This window comes from Myotis brandtii, unplaced genomic scaffold (assembly GCF_000412655.1).
Source record: "Myotis brandtii unplaced genomic scaffold, ASM41265v1 scaffold32, whole genome shotgun sequence".
Classification (NCBI taxonomy): domain Eukaryota; kingdom Metazoa; phylum Chordata; class Mammalia; order Chiroptera; family Vespertilionidae; genus Myotis; species Myotis brandtii.
In genome coordinates, this window is record NW_005362269.1 from 13,045,767 (window position 1) to 13,054,943 (window position 9,177).

At 39.5% G+C, this 9,177-nt stretch overlaps 1 protein-coding gene across 4 annotated transcripts in view; it reads left to right on the top strand.

Moving 5' to 3' along the window:
- Positions 1-9,177, top strand: part of TENM2 (teneurin transmembrane protein 2) — a 1,214,660-nt gene that overhangs the window by 88,028 nt on the left and 1,117,455 nt on the right. For all 4 annotated transcript variants that reach the window (XM_005870581.2, XM_005870582.2, XM_005870583.2 and 1 more), the window contains exon 2: positions 5,675-5,789. The gene's annotated coding sequence lies outside the window, so the exon portion shown is untranslated. The remainder of the gene's footprint in view (positions 1-5,674; positions 5,790-9,177) is intronic.

Consider the following 9,177-nt stretch of genomic DNA (forward strand, 5'->3'; position numbering starts at 1 on the left):
ATCTGGTATGGTCTGACACTGAGCACTGGGTACACTGGCTCTTGAGTCTCCAGGGAGGTGCAAAATCAGCCACTGCCTGGGCCACCCAGCAGGACTTACACAGAGGTCTGCAGATTCCTCCTCTTTGTATTGGGTTTGGAAGTGCCCAGACGAGTCCCAGCTAGGAAGCAGGTAGGTTAGTGCTGGTGCCAGTCTTGGGCCATTTATTGATAGGTTTGGAGCTCCCTGACCCAGCTGCAGCTTGTTTGAGAGATTTAGCCTGAGCAAGGATAGGCCATTCATATGCAAAAGCCACTGCACACAGGGATTGTAAATTGGATGGGGCAGGGTCTTAGGGAATCACGAGGGCAGAGCAAACAGAAATGGCTGCCAGTCAGCCCTGGGACCAGGGAGGTCCCAGCATAGGAACAATGATCCCTGGGAGCACCTCTGTCTGGGAGAAAGCTACTGCCCTGATGCCAGACAATCCATTCTTCCTTGTATATGTCTGTCTCCCCAGAGCCTCGCCCTGGTGCTGGAGCTCAGAGGAGGCAGGACCTTGTAAGTTCAGTTCATGGTGTCAGCCTTTTAAGAGGAATAGCTGGGTCTCCATCAGCCTCTGCGGAGCCCCAATCCGCACTTGTTGTTACAGCCTGTAGTTCTTACTGCCCGTAGGGACTTCTTTTCCCAGCTCTGAGACCCTAAGCTGGGGGTCTGGTGTGGTTCTGGGACCCCTTGCTCTTCTGGACAGCCTCTGCAGAGACGATTTCCCTCCTGATTAAAAAGCAGCACACGTGGGTGCCAGACCAGTCCCTTCCGCACCTCCACACCTCCTACCAGTCTCAGTGTGCTTTCTTCTTTACTTCTCTAGTTGTAATACTTCCATTCAGCCAGCTTTCTGGCGGTTCTGGATGATGGTTGTTCTGTATTTTAGTTGTAAATTTGATGTGGTTGTGGGAGTCAGCAAGTATAGGCCTTTACCTATGCTGCCATCTTGGTTCCTCCTTTCCTGTGGTGTGTCTTTCTGATTCATATTCCTAGATTGCAAATTTTAGTGGTTGGCTTGAAGCTTATAGTTTAATTCATCCTCCTCAGCATCTCACACGAGTCTTGAAACAGCATTACTGCTTAAGCATAAACATGCAAATATGAATGCAGAGACCTGTTTCCTTACCTTCTACCATCACCTAGAGAAGGGCTGTCCAATGGAAGTAGAATGCAAGCCACAGATGTTATTTTAAAATTTTTAATAGGCACATTATCAGGAACAAAAGGAAGTTGGTGAAATTAACTTTATTAAAGTATTTTATTTAAGTCAATATAGCAAACATTATTTTTCCAATATATAGTCAATATAAAAATATATTATTGAGATATTTTTTTTTATTTTTACACTAAATCTGTGAAATCAGGTTTTATATTGACGGTGTATGTCAGTGTAGAGTAGCCACATTTTAGGTGTTCAATAGCCAATAGCCATAAAAGGCTAGGGGCTATTCTATTGGACAGCATAGACCTAGAGCTTGAAGTAATATCTGATACATGATCACTACTCAATTAAATACCTGTCAAATAAATGAGTGAATGATGCTAGTTAACTAGATCTAGTACATACAGCAAATTATTTTATTGCAGGTCCAAATGATCCTTATCAAATTTCCTTATTAAGTAATAGATGTAGCTTTTATTTGGACTTAGAATATTCCTTTTTTTTTTAAAGAATGTTGAAGTTCCTAAACAGTTATATGAATAGTGAAATGCAAACGGCTTGAGTATTCTGAAATTCATTCAGTTGAACTTGCTGTTTCATCTTCTTCGGCTGTGTGGAATGAAACTCATAAGCTCATATTTTTATGTCTGTGAAATCTTTATTTTTATTCATTAGAAAGAAGTCAATTAATTTGCATTTACTAATCTCCCATTCCTCATACTGTAATAGCATTCTCTTTATATCTAAAGGGAAAATTGTTAATATTTCTTTGAAGCCCATAAACTTAATTTCCATTAAGGGAACGGGTAGCTTGAATGAAGATAACAATATCTTGTAAGTTTTATCCCTATTGTCTGGCTTTTTATAGGTTTGTCTATATCACTTCGTTTTGTGGAATATGTGTAAAATATGTAGTCTGGTATTTACTTATTTTTTTAATTTATATGTTCAATGGTGGAAAAATCCACCTAAAAGACACAACGTGAAACATTCTTAAATTATTGCCTAGGTGTCAATACTCTTTAATTCATTTAAATTGCTCATTCATAATGCTTTTAAATAGGATATTTATATTTCTTATATTTCCTATAAAGATTAAATGAAAAGTTAAAGTAATTTGATTGTATCTTAAGGAGACCCAGATTAACTGCCATCAATAATCTAGAAAGTGCCTTTCTATTATAGAAAAGGGTTTGGAATAAAAATAGATGGATGGCATCATCCTATTTATGCACAATTTTGTCTACTCAAGGTGAATTTATTTATAGAGTGATGTCTAGAAGGATGCTTACCCAAATGTAAGCAGTGGTTATCACTGTGCCCTTGAATAACTTTTGCTTTCTTTCTTTTTATTAACTATACCATTTTATTTTACAATATTTAAAAATAAATATGAAAATATAGATCTCATAGTTATATAAAATCCCATGTGTAAAATGTAACAGAAATGTATGTTTCAGAAAAAAAGATAAAGTTTGATTTGTTTAACTTCATCATAATTTAATGAATATGGTATTTAATTTCAATCAACATATATGCTTTACCTGATGTATCTTAATACAGATGAAAACATAATAAATAATAACATTTGGTAAATGTATTGCAATAAAGCATGTATCATTTGTTACTTAATATTTAAGGAGTGAAATATGCTGGTTAAAAAATCATTTTCATGTATTCATTTGACAGATATTCATAATGCATATAATAAAATATGGGGTGAGTTAAATACTTTAGAAATTAGTGCACTTTTAATAATTCTACTTCACTAATAAAAATAAACAATAACAATTAACATTTACTAAGTCCCAGTCATTGGGTTCAGTGAATTATCTATGTAGTCTTTACAGCAGCCCTGTGAGTTAGATATTGTTCTTATCCATATTTTACCCAAGAAAAACCTAAGGAATATAGAGGATTATGAAGTGTCTTAGATCCAAGAAAAACCTAAGGAATATAGAGGATTATGAAGGGTCTTAGATCACATAATTGTTGTTATCCCGTGTTAAAACCTACCAGTTTAACTGTGGAGCCCAGAGATTTAATCATTACATTGTATTGAGTGCACTATGTATACTGGCCATGCCTGTCTTGTTTTACATTCTAGCAGCAGGCTTTTAAATATATAATTAACATGATAGAAAATAATAACAAAGCAAGTAACATTTCTGCTGCCTAAAATTTACAGCTTTCTTATTATATAAAAAATTTAATTTTTAAAATGAACGTGAGATCTAGCTAAAACAAGTATCTGCCTCAAGAGCAAGCCCAGCTGCAGGTCTACAGATGAAGGTTAGTGACTTGCTCGAGGCCACACAGGTGGTCAGTGGGAAGGCATAAGCCCCAGGTCCTTCTACTGTTGAGGTTACTTTTATGATTTTGTACTAGCCCTAATTTTAAAAAATAAGTTTTAGATGGTGAGTCTTCTTCAAAATATTCTTGCAACTTTATTTAGTAATAAGCTTGTTAAATTGTGGCTCTTAATTGCATTTAAAACTAATATTCTAGAGAGATTAAAGGATCAGAATTGTACAAGTGAGTAAACAGACTTGATTATAAGGACACCTAATGATTACAAGGTAGAATATAATTAAGTGCTAAAGTCGTACGACATAAAGACAATAAAGGCTGCAGACTTTCTAAGGTGGAAATCAAAGAACCCTATTGTTTTGCTGGGCTCTGATTACCACTTGAAAACTTGAAAAAATAAAACAAAAGAAAAACAGAGCAAGTTTTCAAGAGGTCTTATAATAATGCTGTCCAGTTTCGTCAATTTGTCTTTTAAAGACACATAGTCCTGATAAGACAATTCTATATCTATCATTCTCTTATAATCAGATTATTAAAGTACCATACTAAGCATGATAGCAGAGCAAAGAAAGCTGATATTGTGATTCGCTTTTGTTGGATGCCTACTATGTGCTAGAAACATTTTCTTCCCTTATTACACAATCCTTGTGTAGTAGGTGTTTTGCCACATTCCCATTTTTCAGGCAAGAAGACTGAGGTTCAGAGGGTCTTAGGAGCCTTGCATGAGGTTTTACTTATTAGTGATAGAGACATAGTTCAAATTCACATCTGCTGTGATTTAAATCCCATACTTCCCACTGTATTGTGACAAGCCCTTTCACTGTCTGGAAGATACTAGCACCCAATATTTATTCTGTGTTACGAGGAAGCTTTGTAGAGGGCAGAAAATCTTTTCAGAGATTCCTGGTAAGGTGGAATAGAGCCATCAGTTTGAAAATACTGCTTGCCCCTTCACGGAGTGTGGCCTAGAGTGTGGTAGCTGGCAGTGACATGTATGGGAACTGCAGATGGGTTTAGCCAAACTGACACCTCTCCAGTGCACCAGAGAATGTCACACCCTACCCGCTTGGGAGATACTGATTGAGGAAGGAGTTCTTCTTTGCATGTGGAGGTACACATTCAGTGCCCAAGATAAGAATGACGAGCAAAACTGGGAAATTAGAGCCATTTGTTTTCAGTTTTTGTCATTCCTTCTTTGTTGACCTTCTACTTGCACTAACAGCGAACCCTTTGCCAACTTAAGAAATCACCCTTTGCCTTGGGCACTGCCCCAGTCTTCTGGCCAGGAGAGAAGGGAACCTAATGAATAGCAAATGTCTTACTGTGGATTCATTTAATATTTAGGCTTTTGAGGAAAAGAGGGGATGTTTGCGTTTTTCTAAAGAGTTAATCATTAGGATATGAGTCCCAAATCTGTGGATGACATTTCAGACATATGGTATCGGGATGATGGTAACAACGATGCTGATGGCAGTGACATGTATTGAAGGAGGACTATGTATCAGGCACTGTACTACGTGCTTCTGATGGGCTTGTATGTTTAATCTTCACAACATTTCTATGAAATAGGTGCTATGATGTCCCAGTTTTTAGATAAAAGCTTATGTTAAAGCTTAAGATATGTGCCCAAAGCAAGTTGTGTTGGGGTTAGTGGGACTTCCCTGGTATATTCCCACCTCCTATTGACCATGGTGCTGACTCCACGTATTTGAATTTAAAAGTTGGCAAAATAAATGCTCAAACTGGAGAAGCAAACTGTAAATTTTAAGATGTAGTAAATTATTTGTAAATGCACAGAGCAACCTTAAAAACTGTATATTGCTAGAAAGGAGCAGTTCAACTCTTCTGCCATTCATATACTGTGTATTTCAGTGTTTATATTATAACAGCATTACATTTGAAGGATAAAAAAGTGGATTTACTATTGTGGTAATTTTGTATCTTAATGGTAACTATGTGCCATAGTTAAAATGACTGAACTAATTAGTATGTTTTATACCATATTTTATATTCTTCTATTGAAAGAAATTTTAAAGGGTAAGGTGTGCTATTTAGCTTCTAATTCTGATGTTTCTACATTTTGAAGATGTATGGTTTTTATTTGCATTTTTATTCTTTTGTTTGTTTGTTTTATGTGCTCATTTGAATCTTATCTATTTTCTTTTGTCTTTTCAGCAGTCACATCAGCGTTTCATTGCCTACAAAGTCTGGCACTTGCTTCATCACAGGGCTTTGCTGTGGAGCCCTCCAGTAACGTGCATTGAGTTGGACATCGAAGATCCACATTTTGGTGAGTGGAATCACAGCTATGATTCTGTATTTTGCTCTGCCTCAAGCCACGTTTGCATTATTGACCTAAGTCCGTGGTCGGCAAACTGCGGCTCGCGAGCCACATGCGGCTCTTTGGCCCCTTGAGTGTGGCTCTTCCTAAGCCTTAGGAGTACCCTAATTAAGTTAATAACAATGTACCTACCTATATAGTTTAAGTTTAAAAAATTTGGCTCTCAAAAGAAATTTCAATCGTTGTACTGTTGATATTTGTTTCTGTTGACTAATGAGTTTGCCGACCACTGACCTAAGTGCTTTCTTTCCTACGGAACACACAAAATAGGGCTTTCCCAGCTCTGCGTTGGAAAGCTGGATTTTGCTGGATTTTCTTTCCCTTTTTTTCCTTATGGACAAAAGTAATTTGCACTGTCATTTTCTCTCTCCAAAATCTGCTGTTGCCCCTGCCCCTCCCAACCCAACTGAATGACTGCAAATTCTTCAGTCAGGCACCTGCCTCTTCTCTACCTGGATGGATCCCTCTCCCATGCCCCCTCCCTATCCCCTGGCTGCTATACTTCATTTCCCACACTTTTCTTATTTGCTATGTACACATGGAAATTAAAGGGGATGGTTGTGATTAGCTGGACCATAGCATCTCACTGTAGTCTGTAAAGACATTTTGGATGGAAAAGCTTGGCCCCTCGGTCTGTGTAATGTTGTTAATCAGCGCAGGCAGAAGGCCAAAAGGAGGCCAGCAAGCTTCTCCGATGCTGCTGGTAGAATCCTTTCTGCTCTTATTACCTCTGAACTGGAATCATCCGTGTATTTCTACAGCATCTAGTGCTGTATATCAAATGTCCTTCCAAGTCTCTTTCTTGGGCCTCGTACATTCTTTTTTATTTTCCCCCCTCTCTAGATTTATGCTTTTTAGAGCTTGCTTTCATAGTTGTACAGGTCAAATCCTACTGAGATGGCTCATGTTGGGCTGGACAATGGAAAGGTTCCGTGAGGACAACTGGCGCAATATGCAATTCTGGTTTGGAGATGGGGCAGCTGCCTTAGCTGAAACATCTGTGACAGCCCTATTTCAGTCATGTGAGTAGAGAGGCCAAGGATAAGGTCTGAGAGGAGGTACAACAAAGGCTCATAAGTGATTACGTGGATAAAGGGAAAAGCTACTGGATTAATTTTCTTCCCTTTATTAATGATTGTTAGCAGAAGCTTTCTGTCAAAATGAGGCAGTGAGTCAAGGGCAAGTCCTAGGTAGCCTAGATAATGGGAATGGCATTAAGGGTAGGGGTGATGATGTGAACACCCTGATGAAGGGGGTGGGCTTAATACAATAATCAGACAGCCTGCTCGGAACAGGCTGCTGTGTAGAAAGTACTTATGGAGCAGAGACTACCACGCCTGGATGGGAGTCTCCTTAGGCTCTGACGACAATTCAAGTAGATGCTGCAATAAGGTACTTGTCCTGGTGCTTGGACACACAGGGATGAATGAATGCTATGAGCTGCTCCAGCTCCATGTTGCTGGTGAGGAAAGTGAAGTTCAGGCAATCTGTTTGAAAGCCACCTCTCCATCACAGCTAGCTGTCTGCATTTTTCTGGCTGCCGCCATGTTTCCTTAGGCATGTGGTCTGAGAGGGGAGAATCTCCTATTAGGGGCTTCTTTCTGGATTTGATTAGGCGTTGATTCTGAGAAAGGCATTTGATGTAATCATGCTCAGAACGCCTTCACTTTCTCTGAAGCATAGCTGTCGCTGGCGTCTTGGGGGTCAGATCCAAACTGGATTGTGCCAGGAAAGCTTGACTTTGTTAGAACACACCTTTGACTCCAAGGTCGCTCATGCACAGGCCAGGTGCCATCCTCTCCCAGAAGCATCCCCTGGTACCACGTTCTGTCTTGGAAACGTGAGTCCATCGTTGCTTTTGTTCTTAAGTAAATATCACCGCGTGCTTAGGAAATCCATTATAAATGTAGAGTTGTCAATTTTGGAAGAAACAGGAGGGCGTATGGTGAAACAGACCTAAGATTCTGGCATATCCTATGCTAGCCCATCTGTCCTCTCCGACAGCAAGTGACAGATTAGAAAATGGCACAGTTAGAGGAGGTGAGTTTGCTGGGGAAGGACCTGGAAGAAGGAAGCCTGCCATGGAGGAGGCGGGCTGTGTTGTGGATTCAAAGCTGGGTTTCCTGACCTTATAATCCAACAATTTCCCACTGGTTTCCCTCTTTCTTGCTCATAATTTTAATCTTAGCATCTAATTTAATCTTCCGATTCAGTTTTCTGGTATCGAAGGTCTTTGGTACGTGGGGGTCAGGGAAACAGGCAGAGAATAATGAGAACAGCACGTCAATGTGGGAAGAGAGAGAGAAGAGGCCACGTGGTCGTGGGAAATCGCTTCATCATAAATGCAGATCTCAGTGATCGGCCTAACAGGCTGGCCTGAAATTTATTAGGGTTTCTCAGCATAATGCTCTCATGATGTTTTGTTGTCCTTCAGTTAGGGCCCACACTTTGGCAATTTACTATTGCAGCAAAATACGTTTTCAATTTTGGCTAAATAACAAGCCATTTCCTTGGGCGGGGCTTGGCTGGCAGAAAACGATTGACTGTTTGAAGTCCTTTGTGGTACCTGTTGGCATTCTCTTTTACACGCTCTTGAACCTGTTTTCAAGAAATACCTACCTGTGTTGAAAGGACTCTGCAAGCCTTCTGCCCTCTGCTGTTCACCTGAGTGTCGTTTTTCAACTTTAATAGAATAAATGACACTGGCTCTGCCCAGCGATAGGAGGCTTTATACACATAAGCCGGTGATTGCCCAGGTTTTTCCTTTCCTCCCAGACCTTCTCTGGCTTTTCCTGTCCACTTAGGCTTATGCCTGAAGTTTTCAATTCTGTTCTCTTTGCCTATAAGAAGCAGTATCCCGAGGCACACAGCTTTTCCAGCCGGGGACCGGCCTTCCACATGCCCACGGGTCTTCTTTTGCTTAATTGGAAGTCGGGTATAACATTGTTCTGAATCCAGGTGGGGTTCTAGGACATTCTTTTCTGTTTTCAACCAGACCAGAATAAAATGCAAGATGGGATTCTGTCCTTCACTAAAAATATGCTTTTTGGTTCTTTTTATTATTTAAACAATGAAGATAAAAGAGAAAGAGTCTTAAAAATCACAGGAAAAACACCTGATACTTCTAAAGATTGCCTTTGATAAGGGCTAAGACAGGGCTTTGTGATTTCTGATATTAAAATGAAACCCTATTTTAGGTAGACATTTTGGGAATGTCAACAGACTGATACGAAGTCTGTGTTTTCAGCAACACATCCTCAGGGGGTGAAGTGTGGATTTAATTTCCTATCGGTAGAAAACAAGTTGCTGTTTTACACTTCCCTTCCCATTTAAAGAG